The sequence below is a fragment of the Vipera ursinii genome (genome assembly GCF_947247035.1).
Source record: "Vipera ursinii genome assembly, chromosome: 6".
Classification (NCBI taxonomy): Eukaryota; Metazoa; Chordata; class Lepidosauria; order Squamata; family Viperidae; genus Vipera; species Vipera ursinii.
The window spans coordinates 57797151-57818346 of NC_139515.1; positions in this window are offsets into that span (position 1 = coordinate 57797151).

Here is a 21196-nt window from a genome sequence, read left to right on the forward strand (position 1 = left end):
ACAGACAGATAGATAGATAGATACAGATGAGAGAGAGAGAATCTAATACTGCTTCCTCCTATTTTCCCAAGAACAACAACAATCCTGTGACAGGGTGGAGAGTGAGTGACTGGCCAAAGTCACTTATCTGGCATTCAGGCCTAAAGTGGGACCAGAACTCACAATCTCCTGGTTTCTAGCCTGGTGCCTGAACCACTAGACCAGGCATGTCAAACCTGCAACGGATGTATCACAACTTTTTCCCCATTGCTAGCAATGGGTTGCACGCAATTGCAGTATGATGCATCCAGTCCACAGGCTGGCAGTTTGACATGCCTGCACTAGACCATACTGATTCTCTTGTATATGTATATTTTGGGAGAACTTTCTGGATCTAGTCCAAGACACTTCAGCAGGATTTGTCTCTGAGGAAAGTAGAGCCCTAGAAAAGGCAGTTAGAGACAGTGCTTGTTTCTTCCTGGAAACTGGGAATATAATCATTCAGTAAGATGGAGGCAATGCTGAGCCCAGCACAGCTGAGATTTTCTCCCCAGTTCCTCTCCTAGTCTTGAATATCACATCCAAATTTACTTATTCACAATCTTGCAGCTAGGCATGGTGCTCATTTAGCCTAACTAAAGTTAATACCTAACCCAGAGCTTTAGATCACAATAATTAAATAGCTGTAAGATACTGGCAAGCTATAATATGCTAGTTGCTGCTAAGGAATCTCTGGGTGGCAAATATTGAAATTTTAAATGCCACCAGTTGATTTGAAAATTGAGTTAGAAACTATGAGATGCTAAAAGGGTCTAGAGGTCTGTAATTGTCACATTGTCACTGTTCTTTATTCTGTATAGCTCAAAAAAGTTTCATTTGCTTTCTGCTCCATTGACCACACAATGTCCCATAGGTTTTGGAAGGATCAAGGCAGAGCAAGAAAGAGGCCTGGGCAGAAGCCAATTCAGGAAGAAGCTGATGGAGAGAGGTTGCTTTTGTCTACGCTTGAATGCAGCACTGCTACTGCAACCACAAAAGAAAGCCGACCTGTCAGTCATTTTATTCCTTATTTATTTAAAAAAAATCAATGAAATTGAGAATTGAATGGTATAGGGTATTTCTTCCTTCCATCCTAGATTGGATAAGTATCCCTCCAAGTAAAAAAACCACCAAACCAAGTAAGTTGCTTTTTACTTTTCTCTCTCTGGGTGTGTGTTACATTGATATTTTAAGCTGACTAAAGCCTGCCTCTTTTCAGTGGAATAGTCCACATGTGTCTGCCCAGGTAATTCACACTTGAGTAGAATTCAACCCAGGAGGATCACTGAGCAGTGTTCATGCACAGTTAGAGTGAAGCTTTTGTCTGTAGTCATTCCTTCTGTTGAAACAACTGCACTGTATAGCAGACCATCGGAGTATGTGGGCAGTCAAAGTAAAATTGTGCTGCTGCACACAAGCTACAACACATTTCAGACTTTGGAGCTGACTTGTATGCAAAACCTGCAGGTGGTGGTAGTCAGTATAAAGAGACCTGCTTTACTGAAGCAAGTTTGAACCAATGAAAATATGGAACAGGGAATGGCAGATCTGTTAGCTTTCAGAAAGACTAAATGAGAAAAACCTGGAAGTTCTTCAATAGTGTGTGTTTAACAATTGCAAAGCATGAAATCAAACTGATTGATGTTATAGTTCACACAACAACTTTGCTTTAATTAGCCAAATCCAATACACAGTCTTGCAGCTAGGTATGGTTTACTCCACCCCACTCATTTCCATACCTATGAGATTCCCAAATTGTGGGTCAACAAATATAAAGTGGCAATGCATTGAACACAGAGCAAAAAAGGTATCTTGAAGCATTCATGTGCAGACGGGTATATATGCCTGCATTAAGGTATTCAATTCCTTAAACCAATGCATCTTTTCCTGCTCCCTGCTGGATTTGTAGAAAAAAACAATGCAGCTGCTTTCAGGAATTGCAGACTGGTGTCTTTGTCTTCAAATTCAAAATGCTGTATATCCCTAGTTAGATTTGATTGTGCAATAGTTGAATTAAATATATAAAGGTATCAGGTGCACTCTCATCCAGGCATTATTTGGGTTCCTACCTACTTAGTTTTGAAGGACAAGGACACATTGATTGATATTTGCAGCAACATGTAATAATGCCAGCTTGTTCTTGGGAAAACATCAAACAATCTGTTCCACACAAGATGGCAGCTGTTAGTGGGACATAGAAAAAAGTACTCTGCTATATGCACAGCAAACCCATGAGTCCTAAAGCTGCCTGCCTGAGGCAGATTCACCTGTCACAGCTTGCCATGGAAAAAGCAGCATGGTGGTACATGAAACTTGGTTGTTCCAAGAGTAAATATTCCTTATTTGGTTATCTATGTTATCCAGATTGCCATCTTGTCTCCCACAAATAAGTTGGATACCAGAAGCCAATAACAATCTACGTATTGTTTTCAGTTCTGGATTGTTATGAGATTGTTATGTGTCTTGGTACAGATAACATGATAGCAAACTAGGATATATGCTTTTGTTTACCCATTCTCATTTGCAGAATGAGGCAATAGTTGAACAATACATACCAGCACGTTGGTTCACAGAGATTCCCATGAATTCTAGACTATCACCCTATGCAAACAAGATCCTGGGTCCATAGTTCATGGTAAATATAGTGCATCTTAAGTAATGACTTCAATTCCAACCTTCAGAGCAATTTGGGACTGATTGATTACCTAAACGGTGGGTGTTACAAACCTGGAGAGAAAAATAATTTAATCCTTTCTTCCACAGAGTCCCAATAAAAGATAATTGCAATAGGATGCCAAAATCTGATTGAAATACTAGACACATCTGCCCGTCTGATGGAGTTCTTAGCTGCTCTGCTAAGAACTTTTACCGCTAGGCCAGCTTTAGAAAACAGAAAGCATTTTGTCTGCTTGCCTAAAATCCATAAATAACGAAGTTGACAAACTTATTTTGATTCTGAGGAAAAAATAGTAGCTTGGTGTTTTGCTCTTAGGGAAATGTAATGAAAAATGTATTTATTAAACCAACCAAGCTAAATTTCTAGACATAAAAAGGAGATTATTGAGAAAAGGAAAATATAGGGAAGGCACAGGAAAGCAACAGCATTCATTCAGAATTCCAAATAAAATCAGTACAATCAGCCTAGCCGAACTATTTCCATATTAACTACTTGCCTGAGGTAGTAGATTTGACTTTTAGATTTCAATGCATGTTCAAAGCACATTGTAAAAAAGATGATCCAGGTCTCCCTCTTAGATGTGGACAGGTGTCTCCTGATCTTCATTCCCCACCCCCACCACTGTTCTTGAGTATTATCCTCAGTTATATAGAATATAGGAAATAATTGAAATCCAACCTCAGATGTATTGCTTTTATTTGGTGAAGGAAGGTGTTTCTCTAGGATGTCCTGGCCATAATCAGCAAATCAGAAATTATCTAGTCACCAATTTTTTCTTCCTAATCTTTTATAATGGCATTATAAAGATGCAATCTGGTTTTTACCAGGTGGGACATTCTCTGAATGGGATTGGCAGAAGCTTAGGTTGGAGGGGAAGCAGAATTCCTTTTATTCAGGAATCTTAGCTTGGGGGTCATTTTATCAGATGCTATAGGAGGCACTGTTGTGCCATATCAAAATTAGGCTTTGGCACAATGGGAAATATGTCGTGATAATAAGGTTGTTGCATTGCCAAGTTATTTAAAGTATATTTGTGAGAAAGCCAAATGAATGATTCACTTCCATATGTACTGAAGGCATGTCTTGCCCAAGAGTAAGTATACTTTTCTTTACAATCTTCAGTGCAAGATTTTTGCTTAGTTTTTGAAATACATTTAGAAATGAATATATCATATTGCCTTTGACTTCCAACATATGTGTGTAGAATTTTACAAGATAATAGGACTCATCTCTCATAAGCATTTGACAGGCAGATTTTAATCAATTACACAAACCTTGTTTCAGTGGCAAAAGAGGTACTATATGATTGTTGTGAAATATTATAAGTTTCTCTGGGTTTAAAACCTTGATCTTGCAGCTACAGAGGAAAATGTGGAAAATTGCAAAAATGGATCTGTAGAATTTAGGTTTCTGTTGGTGTAGGGCAAGGGAAGGTTTCAGGTAGGACTGACTGACAGATTGTCCAGGCAAAGAGCTGCTGATTTATTGCCTTTCCTTGGGCTTGGCTGGGTGCATTTGTCTTGTAAGTAAGCTGGAGGGATGAACAAGCATTAGGGTAAAAAGGGAATCGCCTAATAGTTTGCCAAAAAAAATAGCATATGCCAAGTAATTGTTTTTTCCAGTTTAAAAATCAGGCCAAATGCCATTGTCATTCTTTTTATGTATGGACAATATCAAGAATTTAGTCATTTATAAAGTGCCAGAAGCTGGCAGTATAGTATAGTGAGCAAAAGATGTCAAAGTCTGAATGATCTTTCAAAGATCTTAGAGCTCGAGTTATAACTGTGCAAAGATGCTGCATTTGTTGAAAATTTTTTAGCTTAGCAGATTCTTTACTAATATGGATGTTAGTCCTCAGAGATAATGGGCTATTCTGGGGGAAAAATCAGTATTTCTAATATACAGTACTGTGCAAAAGTGTTAAGCGATTGTGTAAAAATGCTGTAAATTAAGAATGCTTTCAGAAATAGAAGTGTTAATAGTTGATTTTTATCAATTAACAAAATGGAAAAGAAGATAAATCTAAATCAAATCAATATTTGATGTAATCAGTTCTTACACTTGTGCAAAATCAGGGATTTTGTAGGATTAGAGCCAGCTGTATGACTAACCAATTATACCAAGCAGGTGCTAATGATCATCAATTTCATATATAGCTTGAAACACAGACATTAACTGTATAGGAGGCTTAAAACTGAGTGAAGAACAAACTACTACTAAGGGGAGGTTGAGGAAGACAGTCTCATGTCACAGGTCATACACCATGGCAAATCTGAGCACAGGAACAAAACAAAAGGTAGTTATATACTACCTGAGCAAGGTCTTTTCCAGGCAAAGATTTCAAAGTAGACTGCGATTTCAAGATGTACTGTTCAAGCTCTTTCGAAGAAGCACAAAGAAATGGGCAGTGCTGAGTACCATAGATGCAGTAGTCAGCCAAGGAAACTTAATACAGCAGATGAAAGATACATCATGCTTACTTCCCTTCGACATGAAAAGATGTCCAGCAGAGCCATCAACACAGAACTGGCAGAAAACAGTGGGACCCAGGTACTGTCTGGAGAATTCTGGACAGAAGTGGTCTTTGTGGAAGAAAGAATTGCACCCCAAAAGCCAAACCTCCAAGATGGAAACAAGACTAAGGAACTCATCTATGCACAAAAATATAAGAACTGGAGTGCAGAAAAATGGCAGCAGATGCTCTGGACTGAGAGTCAAAAATTGAAATATTTGGCTGTAGCAGGAGGCAGTTCGTTAACCAAAGGCTGGAGAGTGGTACAATAATAATGAATGTCTGCAGTGAAGCAGTATGAAGATTCCTTGCAAGTTTGGGGCTGTATTTCTGCAGATGAAGTTGCAGATTTGGTCAGGATCAATGGTATCCTCAGTGCTGAGAAATATAGGCAGATAGTTATCCATCCTTCCATACCGTAAGGAAAATAGGTGATTGGCTCCAAATTTATTCTGGAGCAAGACAATGGCCCCAAACATACAGCCCATGTCATTAAGAACTACCTTCAGCATCTTTAGTCCTGATGGTTTGTCCCCCACAGAGCCAGATCTCAACATCATGAGTCTGCTTGAGATTACAAAAAAAAGACAGAAGGATCTGAGGCAGCCTACATCCACAGAAGATCTGTGGTTAGTTCTCCAAGATGTTCCAAACAACCTTGAAGGAACTTTACTGAGTTCTTTAAAAAATATGTGCAAGTGTATCTAGAGGAATTGATGCTGTTTGGAAGGCAAAGGGTGATTGCATCAAATATTTGATTTGAATTTCTCTTCTGTTCATTTACTTTCCATTTTGTTAATTGATAAAAATAAACTATTAATACTTCCATTTCTGAAAGCTTTCTTAATTTGCAGCATTTTTGCACAACTCCCTGACACTTTTGTACAGTTCTCTCTCTCTCTCTCTCTCTCTCTCTCTCTCTCTCTCTCTCTCTCTCTCTCTCTCTCTCTCTCTCTCTCTCTCTCTCTCTGTGTGTGTGTGTGTGTGTTATGCATGCATGTATGTATATGCATAATTTAGGACACAGGAAGATTACATACTACATTTTTTCTAGAAATGTAGTATATTCTAAATAAAGTTTTGGCTTTTATTTCAACCCAATGAGAAATGGGCATTAGGAAGTTTCAAGTGCTTCCATAAGATAACTACTTGGAGGCAAATGCCCTTCTTTCCGTTATCCTCTGGGCGATGTAGCACTGGGAAGATCTCTTCCACTCTGGCAGCATGGTGACTTTCTAGTGGATGGCTGGATTCAAACCCAATTCCATGGAGGCAGTATCTGAGTCAGTGTGCTCTGCTTCCAAAAGTTGTGGGGGTCATCTGTGCAGGGCTGAAAGACATGAGAACAAGGTTCCCTCCCACTTCTGGGTGGACTGTCCCAGGAGAGGCTTTGCTGATCAGACAAAGGCATGGAGAACAGAAGATAAGAAATGGAGAAGTAGATGGAGGGGGGTGGTGTAGCTTGCAGGCATTTTGCCCAGCGTTACCAATGCACAATTTAGATAAAAATACCACATTAGAGATTGAAAATAAGTGCTTATGTGTTCCAGGATTTGTTCCATGGTAGTTTTGCTGATTAGTGATAGCATAAGAAAAGTAACTTAAGAAGATTATTTCCCTACACTCTTGTAGCTGGACATACTTCATGTTTCAGGAAAAGGATAGACAGATAAAACCCATTTACAACACATACAGAAAATGCACAAATAAAACTTTTCCCTCTAAGTGAACTTAAAACATTCTCTCCTGACAAGGGAAGGCAAAAAGGAACTCAATTCTCTTCACTTCACTCTATTTTGTTGGCCAGACAAAATAAGATCACTGCAGATGGGGACTGTAGCCAAGAAATTAAAAGACGCTCCTCGGGAGGAAAGCCATGACAAATCTAGACAGCACACTAAAAAGCAGAGACATCACCCTGTCAACAAAAGTGCGTATAGTCAAGGCGATGGTCTTCCCAGTTGCAATGTATGGCAGTGAAAGATGGACCATAAGAAAGGCTGAGCGCCAAAGAATTGAAGCCTTTGAACTATGGTGCTGGAGAAGACTCCTGCGAGTCCCTTGGACTGCAAGGCGATCAAACCGGTCAGTCCTAGAGGAGATCAACCCTGACTGCTCTTTAGAAGGCCAGATCCTGAAGCTAAAACTCAAATACTTTGGCCACCTGATGAGAAGGAAGGACTCACTGGAGAAGAGCCTAATGCTGGGAAAGATTGAGGGCAATAGAAGAAGGGGACGACAGAGAATGAGGTGGCTGGATGGAGTCACTGAAGCAGTAGGTGTGAGCTTAAATGGACTCCAGAAGATGGTAGAGGACAGGAAGGCCTGGAGGAACATTGTCCATAGGGTTGCGATGGGTCGGACACGACTTCACAACTAACAAGACAAGACATTTTCCTTTTGGTGGCTTATTTTAAGCAGAATTTTAAAATTCCTTTCCCTTTGGATTAGAGACAATTAACAGTTACATTTACCTCACACACAAAGACAAGGAAAAGAGAAAAGAAAAGGAAACATAACCTAGTTTTACACATCCTGGTCATTCCCACTATAAATCTCAATTAACTCAAGTTAGGGAAAGCACAAATCTTAAACATATCACGTAGTTGCAGAGAGAGGGAGAGAGAGAGAGAGAGAGAATCACTATATTTTCCTTTTAAGTACCTTTATTTAGCCAAATTGGTTTTCCTGAGCAAAGCCCATTCTTCACAAATTTCCCTTTATCATTTTTCTTCTTTATACCAGGTAGGACGGGCACTCCACCTCTTGTCCCAAGCCACCAACAAATCACTTAGAGGGGATCCAGGTACGACCTTCAAACTACAGCTTCCCATGTTTCCCTTTGGATGTCAGTTCAATGGGCTCTAGTCAGGTCTCCCTCATGGCAAAATCCCTACCACACCGCCTGACAGTTTTTGCCCCCCCCCAAAAAAAAGCAAGGGTCCAGAAGGACTCTTGTTCCCAACACAGAGTAAGGGCCCTGTTCTGAACCAGCCTGCTACCGGCCTTGCAATAAGGCAAACCCCTGTTCAAACAGTAGAGACTGGAGAGCGTCTAAGGCTGGAAAGCGTCTGCCAAGATTTATTACTCAAATAACAGAACAAGAAACAAAAACACTGGAACTTGAATCCTCAAACAGAAGGGTTGCTTTCAGCAACCAGCCCCTCCCCAAACACTCCTTTTATTTAGAGTTCAGGGCGTGGTCTCCCTGTGCCTCCTCCCGAGGAGTCCCACAGCCTTTCTCTGTTTGGTCCTGCTCGACTGCCTCCTGCGTCGGGCGTCCTTGAACAGGGCCAGCTGTGGGTCATCATCGTCCGCACTATCGGGCTCACGCAGCTGAGAAGAGGGCCCCGGCTGGGGGCTCTGCGAAGCCTCCAAACCATCATCAGCCGGTTCGTCTTCCACACACTCCTCCTCCCCCTCATCTGAGTCATCCGAGACATCTGAGCCGGCTGCCGGACACACAGGCTGGCCCTGAGTCACAACAGGCCCCTCCTAACCTGGGAACACACTGCCGTCAGTTTGCAGACCAAGAAGGGGCCTGAGAGGACCTGCCATCCCCAACCGCAGGTATGGGCACCTCCTTCCACTGGCTTTTCACAACTTCTCCTGAACACCTTTACCAGTATTCATATTTCTACTTTTACTCTTTGGACGTAGAGAAGTCTGGTAGACTCTACCTGCTTTTTTCCAAGCAGCAACCGTGAGCACCTCCTTCCCAGACCTGGGCTTTGCTGACAGGGCCATACCAGCTGGTTGGCCCAAATCTGATTCTCTCATTCACTTTTCCATTCCATCTCACACAGCCTCTCCCTTTTCCCTAACAAAAGGTCCTGCACTCTGGCCAAACCCCCATGCTTTCCAGGGTCCGTCACTTGAACAGATCCTTTCTGTGCTTAGGAAAGGCCAAAGACGGCAAAATCCAACTATGATTGGGAAAAGGGTCTTCTCACTCACTCACTCACACAGACATACACACATTTCTCTTACTCCCCTGGGCTTTAAAGTTAAAATGTAGAGGTACCCACCTTCTTTCCAAAGCAGGCCTTAAGCTCAAACTCAAAACTCCTTTTACTACCTTTGCTCCAAATGGGCAGAGCCTGGGAAACCCATCCACAGGCACAAGGGGTCTGCTGCCGGTAAGTCCACTGGATAGGTTAGCTTGGAATTCCATCCTGGGTGCCAAATTGATGAAAGAAAAATCTTCATTAGGGTCCATTCCAAGCTGGGAATAAACAACATGGAGACTGCTTTACAAAGAAGGTGGTAGTTTATTGAAGAGGAGAACCAGACAAAAAGATGGCTCTGGAAAAACTGACCACATGTAGCAAAAGCTTCTTGAGCTTTTGTTTGGAGTTGTTCCTGTGGCATGAACTTTGACCTGAGTCTGGGTATGCCTTTCCGGTATTCTGATGGTGGTGGGTGTTGTGTACTGGGTTCTTTGCTCGTGTGAAGAGACGAAGCGGGTGAGGTCAGTCAGAAACATTCTTTATTTGCTTGCAGGAACCGAACTGGGGAACAGGTCTGCGAATGCAGCTATTTATACCCTGGCCTCTAGGTGGCGGCCAATAGAAGCAGCCAATGGCGGTGCTAGAGTAGGGTTGTCTGAGGAGCTGGGAGCCATTAGCCAGCTCTCTGCTTAAACAGCCTTCCAGCCCATGTGATACATTTAGTAAAACAAAGCCCAATACATTACAGTGGGTAAATCCTATTATGTCCCAAAGGTCATATCCTGCTTCCCTGGGGCTGTGGCTGATGACTGTTAGATTTTTGGTGTGAGGGATTGTTGATTCTAGGGATCTTTATCTTTCTAATCCAAGCTTCCTGGCTCCAATCTTTCTGACAAGATTATCACATCTGCATTTCTGTAGACCTGGTTTCTGTTTGGTTCGGGTTGGTTTCTGCCCTTAAAATCCTTTGGGGGAATATATTCTGCCTTTTTAATATTTCCCAAAATATTTCTTACTCTGGATTCTTCCCACAGTTTGAGGTGGGGTGCCAGAGCAATTATGCTTTCATCCTCTTCAATATTTTTTATCAAAATATTGTTTACCAGATTTTCAGATGATACAAAATTGAGGGGAACACTATACCTAGTAAACTAGAAGACAGAAATAAAATTCAAAATAATATTTGAGAAATAGGCTGACAGTAACACAATAAAATTCCACAGAGACTTGTCCGGAATCTTGAAGGGTTGGATTTGATGGCCCAAATGTCCCCCTCCATCTCTGTGGTTCCATGAAAAAAATCTCACTGACATTCCTTTCAGATAACATCCCTCAAAGTAAGGATGCTTGATTGCCCACCTGAGAAAGAAGAGTTTACTTCTTTCTCTAGTGATAATTTTCAAAAACATTTTAAATGACATCTCTATGACTAATTTTTTGGCAAGTTAGCTAGCTGCTATCAGTCAGGACAAACTGCCATCTTAGCTATTCTTGTGACCTAGCAGGTTCTGAGCATTTATTGTTTCCTGTAGCCAGAACACTTAAGCATGTTAAATTTTGCTGTAATTGAACAATGGAATAATTGCATTTTTTTGAATTTTGTTCAGTCAAAATGCAGCTAAATCAGAATGTTTGGCATTTTTTCTGATCTCAAATAAATTTTCATTTATTGATTTTTTTTATATTTAGAGTTATGACATCACACTAATGGTAATTTCAGTAGGAAAATGAAGTTAGCCCTTCTATATTTTCCACACACCCCATGTGGGGAATGTGAGATGAAAAAAACATGATCCAAATTTAAACATTTACAGACAAAGTATGGAGGAAATGTAGATTTGTAATGTAATCAGGTCAAAACAATCTTCTTGTAAACAAAAAGAGTTAGCCTTCAAAGTACAGCAAATATTTGCAGACATAGACATAGTGAAAAGTGTCTTTCTCAAATAGAGGCAATGAAAGAACTGAGGCGCAGCTAATTAAAATGGCACATCAAGGCATAAAGAGACAATATAATGGTAAAGAAGCAATGGAAAATAGACTTGTTTTCAATAAATGTGGAGGCCATCTTAATGTAATGTAACTATTCAGTGCAAAGATTGTGATATACAATTAAAGCCAGCATTTTATGGAAATGTTGCTTTCCATGAAATTGCAAATTTTTGAGTATTAAGCTTGCTTGCAAAGACAATGCTATGGACAATGATACATTGATACAGTAAGGTGATAATTTAGAAAGCGTGTTTGCATAAACCAGCTTAGCCTAATCAGCACTGATATATTTCTTTTTTTATAAAAGCTAACTTAACCCTGCATTCCCCCCCCCCTCTCTCTCTCTCACACACACACACACACACACACACACACAGAGAGAGAGGGGGGGGGAAGAGAGGAAAACAGAGACACAGAGAGGAAAGAGAATACATATTTGTTTCATAGCAGCTACCATTTAAGAATATATCTGGTGAGTGTCAAAGCCACTGTCCTAGACAAAAGGAATATATCAGTAAGATGGCACCCAAAGATGAGAATGCTTGAGGCAGCAGCAGACACAGGAAAAAGATCAAGCACAGGAAGTGCCATGGCAAGAGAAGACCCTGCACACGATGTACTGTTGACAGATAGCTCCAGTGACTGACATTGAGAAATCCAACCAATGATTGGAAAGGGCTGGATTAAAAGCCAGTATAGAGGCACTGTTCATAACAATACAAGAACAGGTACTAAACACCAAGTCCCTAGAAGCAGGTTTACCACACAAGACAGGATCCAAAGTGCCAACTATGCAGAAAGGCTTCAGAGACAGTCCAACGCATAGCGGCAAGGAGTAAGATGCAGCAGGAACAGCATACACTGAATGGCATAACCAAGTAGCTGGCATTGTGTACAGAAACCTCTGCACAGAATATGGGCTGCACCCTCCTACATCCATATGGAAAATCCCACAGAAGGTTGTGGAGAATGTGGACTTCCAAATCCATACAGAAAGGCAGGTACTAGCCAAAGGCCAAAGTGGTCCCAGTGGCAATAGGATCCTCAAGGCTGTGATTCCTAAGCTGAGAGAATGGCTACAGCAGATCCCATGAATAACATGAGCTCTCTGTTCAGAAGAAAACAATGTTAGAAGCAGCTAAGATACTGCACAGAACATTCAGACTCCCAGGCCTCTGATAGAGGGCCTGTGATTGAGGAAAATATACCACCCATAGGACTGAGAAAGGTTTTTTAAAAAAACAATCAGTTTTATGTTGCAAAAACAGGCTGCATGTTTGTTTCATAGCAGCTACCATTAAGAATGCTTACAGGAGTAGAACAGAACATTTTCTTCTAAAAAAAAAAAGTCCACAACTAAAAAAAGTCAGTTCATATCTTGATATAAAACCAACAGATATAAAACCAATTTTAGTAAAGAGTAATTGCAATACAACCTTTCAAATTATTTTGCATTTCATACTACATTCAAGGCACTCATGAACTTACATTCTCATCAGAATGTACATTTCTATATCAGTTGACATACTGCAATTAGAGTTTTATTTTTTGTAATTAGCTTAGACTCCAGATAGCCATTACTTTGGGGAATAGATATTTCTCAACAGGACTGAAAAGATACATATTTAATTGTCAGTTATATATCTTAGGATCTGAAGAGATTCAGAATTGAAATGGCCATTTTGAAGCTTGTAAATTCCTCCTGATTTGGTGGCAGCAGGAGAAAAGAGGTATCAGGGTTTGCTTCTTTCAAATATTTAAGCAAATCTACTCATTTCAGACCTGCTGAATAAATAGGGGAGTCACAAATGCATCTTACTTACTTCCAGAATGTTGTGCTGCAGTTTGAAGAGCACATATACAAAGAAATAAAAATGAAAAAATATGAAAAAATATGTATTCTGAGAAAAATACATACAATATATCCTTAGAGAAAAGTATACAGAAAAACGAACAGAAAGGGCCTCTAATATAGATAAGATTGAGTATAAAGGAAGGGTTGTGTTTCAACAGAATCTTATTAAGGATGCTTTTGTGGATTTTTATTCGAAATTATATACTAAGGAGGAAATTAATATAAAAGATATTGATATATATTTGGAGAATGCTAGCATTCCGATTCTTACGCAAGTACAAAAAGAGGGGATTAATCAACTGATTACAGAAGAAGAAATTTTTACAGCTATTAAGGAACTGAAGGTGGATAAAGCACCAGGTACTGATGGCTTGACTGCGGCCTATTATAAAAACTTGCAATTAGAGATGATAAAACCGTTAAAGGAACTGTTCCAGACAATCCAGAGGGGGGGAGAGGTGCCCCCGTCTTGGAGAACAGCTTTTATTTCTTTGATTCCGAAGGAAGACCAGGATGCTACTCAAGTTAAAAATTATAGACCGATATCGCTTTTAAATACAGACTATAAGATATTTGCTAAGGTCTTGGCTAATAGACTGATGAGGGTCCTGCAACAGGTGATTCATGGGGATCAAACGGGGTTTATTAGTGGTAGGCAAATGAAAAATAATGTGAGACATATAGTTGATGTGTTAGAGTTTTTGGAAAGGCACAACCAGATCTCTGCAGCGCTAATCTTTTTAGATGCTGAAAAGGCTTTTGATCAATTGAATTGGCAATTTTTGTTGAAAGTTTTAGATAAAATGGATTTTGGGGAAAAATTTTTACAGCCGATTAGGGCATTATATCAAAAACAAACTGCCCGAATTATAGTTAACAATAGCTTGACAGCAGTATGTAATATTGAGAAGGGCACAAGGCAAGGGTGTCCGTTATCGCCCTTGTTATTTGTGTTAACATTAGAGATACTATTGGCCAAGATTCGGAATTCAGAAAAAATTAAGGGAATACAAGTTGGAGATCAGGATTATAGATTGAGAGCATTTGCCGATGATCTGGTTGTTACAGTGACCCAGCCAGAGAACTCTGTTGTGGACCTGATGGAGATAATAACACAATATGGGAAAGTTTCTGGATTTAAAGTAAATATACAGAAAACTAAAATTTTGGCTAGAAATATGACAGTTTCACAGAAGGCTCTCTTAGAAGGATTAACTGGATTTGAGATTGTTAAAAGGGTTAAATATCTGGGGGTGATTTTGTCGCCCTCTAATACAAAGTTATATAAAAATAATTACGGTATGAAAAATTATGGGGGAAAATTCAAAAAGAATTGGAGAGTTGGCATAAATTGCAATTGTCTTTGCTGGGATGGATTGCAGCAGTGAAAATGAATGTCCTGCCCAAATTTTTATTTTTATTTCAAATGATACCGATTCTTAAGAAAGATTCTAATTTGGAGGAATGGCAGCGTGGTATCAATAAATTTGTTTGGGCAGGGAAAAAGCCACGAGTTAAACTTAAGATTATGCAGGATACTCGTGAGAGAGGTGGCCTTAAGTTGCCTAATTTGAAATTATATTATGAAGCTGCTGCATTAGTAGGAATAAGCGATTGGATTAATTTGACGCAATTGAGGTTATTAAATCTTGAGGGCCATGATTTGTTGTTTGGCTGGCATGCATATTTGTTGTATGATAAGAAGGTAGATACTGTGTTTAGGATGCATATTTTAAGACAGGCATTGCTGAGAGTTTGGAAGAAGTATAGACATAAGTTAAGCAGCAAGATACCATTGTGGGCAATCCCAAAACACGCAATAGAAAATATACATGCTGGTTTCAAACATGATGAGACTACTTATAAGGAAATTTTAAGTTTGGAAAGGAACATTTGGTGCTTGAAATCATATAGTTTCTTGCGAGAAGAGAAGGTTGTTCAGACTTGGTTTCAATATATTCAGTTACAGGCCAGGTGGAAAGAAGACCAAAAAAATGGATTTGCAACGACTGATGAAAATTTGATAAAGCAAATTAGAAATCAAGGACCAGCACATATTAAACGGATATATCTTGCATTGATAGAGATCGATTCAGAAACAGAGCTTGTTAAGGATTGTATGATAAAATGGGCCCAAAACATTCAGGAAGTTATTACAATGGACACGTGGGAAAAGATCTGGGTGAGGAATGTAAAATTTACTCAAGCTCAAAATCTAAGAGAGAACTTTTACAAAATGTTTTATAGATGGCATTTAGATCCCAAAAAGCTTGCAAGTATGTATCCGAAATACCAGCCTAAATGTTGGAGGTGTGGCGATGAAGATGCAACATATTTTCATATATGGTGGACATGTAAGAAGGTTAAGGCTTTTTGGATAAAAGTCTGGTGGAATATGCAGAAGATTTTTAAACGGAGGATAAAGTTTTGTCCGCAATTTTTTTTGCTGGGAATAATTGTTGACGCTACAGTTGTGGACTCTAAGTTGATGTTGAATTTAGTTACTGCAGCAAGACTTTTGATAGGTCAATATTGGAAGAAAGAGGAACTGCCGACTATAGAAGAATGGACTTTAAAGGTTTCCGACCTGGCAGAGATGGCGAAGATTTCAGCCTATTTGAAAGATCATTCGCAAGAACGTTATATTATGGAATGGAGAAAATGGATTGAGTTTATCCAGAACAAGTATAGGGTCAAGAAGTTTTATGTAGCATTCGAATGAGTCTTCTTTCGTTTCTCCTTCTTTTTTATTCTAGTTTTTTTTTTAGATATATTTATCATGGTTAAGGTGTGTTTTATCCTATATAAGCTAGAGAGTGATGGATTTTAGAATCTATAGTTTTTAGTATATGGTTGTTTATGATTGCTTTTTTATATACATATACCTTGTATTTAGCTCTGGGAAGTCGGGGGGGAGGGGGGGTGGAGGGAGGAGGGGAGGGAGGGAGGTTGGGGGGAGGTAGGGAGGGTATAGGGAGGGGGAAGGGGGGTTTTTTTTAATGGAAAACTGTACTTTAAAACTTTTCAATAAAACAAAAACAAAAAAACGAACAGTTCAATAGAAAAAAAATATCATTTGTGCATGTTGTGTACTGGGTTTATTGTAAGCAGGAGGTGAGATGAGAGAGTTCAAACAGGGACATTGCTTTATTGTAGAACAGGAACAGAACTAGTAACCAAGGCTTCTACGCAGCTACTTATACAGCTGGCCACTAGGCGGCAGCCAATAGGTTTGAAGGAACCTATTCCCGCCCCAGAGCCAACCAATGGTCATCCTGGAGACTGCATGTCTGGACAGCCTGCGACTGTTACACAGACTCCCTGATTAAGCAATCTCAAGCAGCATTCAAAGACATGTGGAAACAGTTCAAGTAAATAGGCCCAATACATTACATCACACATCTTGCACATCCTAATAAAAAGTTTATAAAAAAACACATTCTCACCCATTTTGATGAAAGTGTTAGGGCATGGAGATTTCTGAGGAAGAATGATGAACAGAAAATGGCTCCACTTAGTGAAAAGTCAAATCTTCATGATTTCTCTCCCAACAAAGATTGGGATCACCCACAAGTGCTCCCGACAGAGGATCCTTTTGAAGAGACTGCCTAATAGTAATGTCTTGGGCCCATATTGTGGGAATGATAAAGAGGGAGGTGCTATACTGATCGTACCGCATGCTGGGAGATGAAAGATTGCTATCTTTGCCTAACTTGTAGTCAACACCTTTATGAACACAGGGTTCACATACTTCCTTTCTTATCTTTGGAAATTGCTTGTTAACTGTTTTTCAGATATTAAGATCTTTCATAACAGCAAGTTTTACTACAGTGGGTGAGTTTCTTGCAATCTCTAGCAAACTAAGTTTTATACAAGTATAAGGACCATAAAAAGTCTCTTTTTGATTCTGGAAAATTATAAATTGACTAAAGTCCAGAGGAATTTAAAATAAGATTTTGAAGTTAATTATAAGAACCCTTCCTATGGGAAAAGGCTGATGTTTTGAATACTGAAAAATGCATGATAAGATACAATTTTGAAAGTAAGATACTAGAGGGAATGAGAAAGAATTAAGGATTAAACTTATTAATACAGTATGGAGCAAACTACATTAACATTAGACCTATTGAAAGATATCGGGGGACAGTCTTGCACAGTTATCTGAGAATGAGTTGAACCTGTTAGGCCTGAGGAGGTCAACAGGGTCTTTAAGACTCTGAGCTCAGCCACCTGTTCTTTAAATCCTTCCTGGTTTGTTAAAGTGGCCCAGGAAGTGGGTTTTAACCATGGTTAATTCTTCTTTAAATGAGGTGGTTGTTCCCTTCTCTCTTAAGGCCCTCCTCAAGTCATCACTGGATCCCATCACACTGGATAATTTTTATCCAGTATCTAACTTCCATTATGGGGGAAGGTGATTTAGACCAGGGCTTTTCAACCTTTTCACAGATTGTACCACTTTTAGGACATGACAATATTTGAGTACCACAAATGCTTAGCAAGGTGTCAAAAACTTGATGATTGAAAAGAAAGGGGGGGGGAGATTTTGGCTTTTACTGATTAGATTCATTTGTTGTTATAGAAACGGCTAGTTTATAATATTATGCAGGGCTTTTTTTCTCATAGAAGGCTCAGAACGGAGTTCCGGCACCTTTTTTTGATGGAACCTTGTAGGGTAGGGAACGCGGGTTGTATGACATGTGTGAGTTCCGGCACCTTTTTCTTTTACAAGAAAAGCACTGATATTATGGAAAAGTAAAAGTTGAGGTTCAACGTTAATGCTTCATTCTACTGCAACAGAGGAAGTCAGAAGTCAATACCTTTTCTTTTTCCCTTTTCTCCTTCACTTTGTCTCCCTTCTTCCTCCCCACTGTGTCGTACTATTTGCTTTTGTATTTTTGTGTTTTATTCCATAATCTAATAAAATGTTACAAACCGTAAAAAGAAGGAAAAGTACCGGTTTTAATTTCTTTAGTGGTGGTTCCTTTGCTCTCAGGCCACCCGGAGGACCCCTGGCGGTGCAGGCTGTCTAGAAGGGCAAGCGAAGGGCAAGCACCCAGCTCAGCCCAGCCTTTCCCAACACCCCCCCCCCCGGCTACGTTTATCTTCTCTTTGAGGCTGCTGCTGCTTAGCTCGCTCTCCTTGGCAAGGTTGCTTATGGTATGTGCAGGACGGCAAAATGTGTGGGTCAGAGGGAGGCCCACTCCCTCTCCATGCAAGGAGACCCAGCTTTGTAACCAAAGCATCCTCAGCAATAGGATGGCAGACCACCAGGAGAGTCAGAAGGAGGGGACAAGGAGATGGCAAAAGGGCAGTAGGGTTGGTCATGGCCAAGTTCTAAGGCAGGACTTCCCCCAGACCCTCCCTCCCTCTCATTATATCCTTCCTTCCTTCCTTCCTTCCTTCCTTCCTTCCTTCCTTCCTTCCTTCCTTCCTTCCTTCCTTCCTTCCTTCCACTTCATTCTTCTTTCCTTTCTTCTTTCCTTTCCTTTCCTTCCCCTCTTTCCTTCTTTTTTCTTTCCTTGCTCTCTTCTCCTCTTTCCTTCTTTTTCTTTGTCTTTCCTCTTTCCCTTTCTCATTTCCTGTCCCTTCTTGGATGCTCAAATGCAAAAGGGGAAACAATTCTTGATCTTCCTTGCCTTGTGATCAAATGCCACTTTTGCTAGTAGTTTGTGGCCACTTAAAAGATTGAGAACAAACCAGGCTCAGTTTATCCCATGCTTCCATTTTGTGGGGGCGTCTACAGATAACAGTACAGCAAATCTGTCAAAATGGTGGCTGCGATAGTTGATCAGAGCTCCTCCGTTTTTTATGTGCAACAGCTTTAGTGTTTATGAACAGCGGTAGCTTAGTTGCTTTTCTATTAATATCTAATCCTTAAAAGGGCTCTCTTGTAGGGACCCTGCCTTGGTCTAATTCAGACTGGAAATATAGCAAAGGAAAATATTTTCCCCACTCTGCTTTGTCCTGTTTTCCCCACTGGAAATGGCTGTTTGCAACACACAAGGAGGGGATACTTGCCTAAGGGCTCACAATTCAAGAATACCAATGTTAATTTGGATTGCCAACAAAGTTCTGTCTGTGACAAAACAGAACACAAAATTGCTTTCTCCTTCGAACTGGAGCATTTCCAACCAAGTTGCCTCTCCTTCCTCCCTCCCTCCTTCCCTGACTCCTTCCTTCCTTCCTTCCTTCCTTCCTTCCTTCCTTCCTTCCTTCCTTCCTTCCTTCCTTCCTTCTTTCCTTCCTTCCTTCTTCCCCTGCTTTAAAAAAAAAAAAACTACCAGAGGCTCCGGGCAGAGGTGGCAGCAGGCAGGCAGTGGTGGGCAGAGGCTTCACATTTTGACCCCTCAGCTCTCAGCTCACCTCTCCCAGGCCTGCACACACACACCTGTGTGTGTGTGTGTGTGTGTGTGTGTGTGTGCAAGCGGGCAGGCAGGCAGGTGGGTGGATGGGGGAGGATCTCACCCCTTGCAACCCTGCGCCTTCAACAGAGACCTTCTGCGATGGCAGGCTGCAAACTAATGAAAGCTGTTTGGGTTTTTTTTGGAATAGTTGTTTCTTTTTCTCAATGTGCCGCCAATCACATCGTGCACTGCCCTGCTCAGCTCCCATCCCCAGCCCATGGAAGGCTGCAAGAAACTCCCATCTTAGCCTCTCTTATGTCTCTCGTTCTTTTCCTCCCCAATGTCACAGCATGGGGTTGCAAGGAATGAGACCCCCTCATGCGTGTGTGTGTGCACTCCCTCTCTCACACACAAACATGTGCACGGGTCTGGGAGAGGTGAGTTGAGAGCCATGCAGAGGCAACAACAGGGAGGAGGGGTCAAAATGTGAAATCTCCTGCCTGGAGCCTCTGGCAGCTAAAAAAAAAATAAACCTGATAAGCGCTCAGAAGGCAGTCCCTTTCCAAGCTCGCTACTTCCTTCCTTCCTTTCTCCCTCCCTCCTCCCTCCCTCCCTCCCTCCCTCCCTTCCTCCCTTGCTTCTCTTTCCTTCCTCCGCACTCAGGAAGGGATGAAGGGAGGGGGAGAGATTGCCAGTGCTGCCGCTGGCCATTGCTATCCCATGCAGGTAGGTACAGTCTTGGTGAAAAGGAAGCCTGGTGGCTGCAAGGCTAGGTCAGCAAGCAGGCGTGGCACTGATCTACTGGTGGGGGCCATCAAAGCTGGACCGTGCTCAGCCTTATATCCATGGGGCAGCCCTGGAGCCAGCGAGGGCCCCCCACTATCTCTGCCCCACCCCCTGGGGGTGCATGGAGAAGGCAGTGAGCACACAAGCACTGACATGCTGGGGGAAAGGAAAGAGTTTCTCCTGCCTCTTTTCTTTCTTAGTGGTCAGCAGGGATGGTCAGCAGGGATGCCACCACCTATTCACATGCCCAGGGGGTGGGGCAGGGGCAGTCCCTCACTGGGCCTTTCCCACTAAAACCTCCTTTTATATCCTCTGCTCTCTCGCCCCCTCCTCCTCTTCTCTTCAGGACACCTCCTGCTCCCGGAAGTGCTGATCAGCTGGAGCCCAGCACTGATCCTGGGGCTTTTGCTGAGCCCCAACAGCCCTGCAGCTCCAGCTGTCTCTCCCTCAGGCTTGTGCGGCACTGCCTCCTCTTCAGCTCGTTCCTCTCCACCCTGCTACCAGTTCTCTAGGACAGTCACGTACCACCTGCCAGGTGCCAAAGTGCCACCTGTGGTAAGCGTGCCACCGGTTGAAAAGCCCTGATTTAGAAGACAATTCCAAACAGCTTCAAAGGACCTTGAAAAGTGCGGAATATCAGGATCCTTTTCAGTCAAGATTCAGACCTGGATATGGGACAGAAATGGCATTGGTTGTGCTTTTAGTTAACATCTGGCAATGGTGAGATGGGGATTGTCTATCTATCCTTATGCTACTTCAACTCTCAGTGGCTTTCAATGTCACTGATCAGGGCATCCTTCTGTCTCGCTTAGCAGGCATGGGTGGCACAGTTTAGTGCTGGTTCACCTCCTTTCTTCAGGATCAATTCCAGTTGGTGGTTCCTGGGAAAGAGAGTCCCATCCTTGGGCCCAGACTATGGAAATGATGTGGAAGGAGGTGCTATATTGAATGTACAGATGAAATCTGTTTATGTTTTACCAAACCAAAAATGTTTTGAATAACCTTGAATAGCTTTCTTATACTGGATTTATCAAACAAACCTGTTAAAGTTGTGAAGAATTT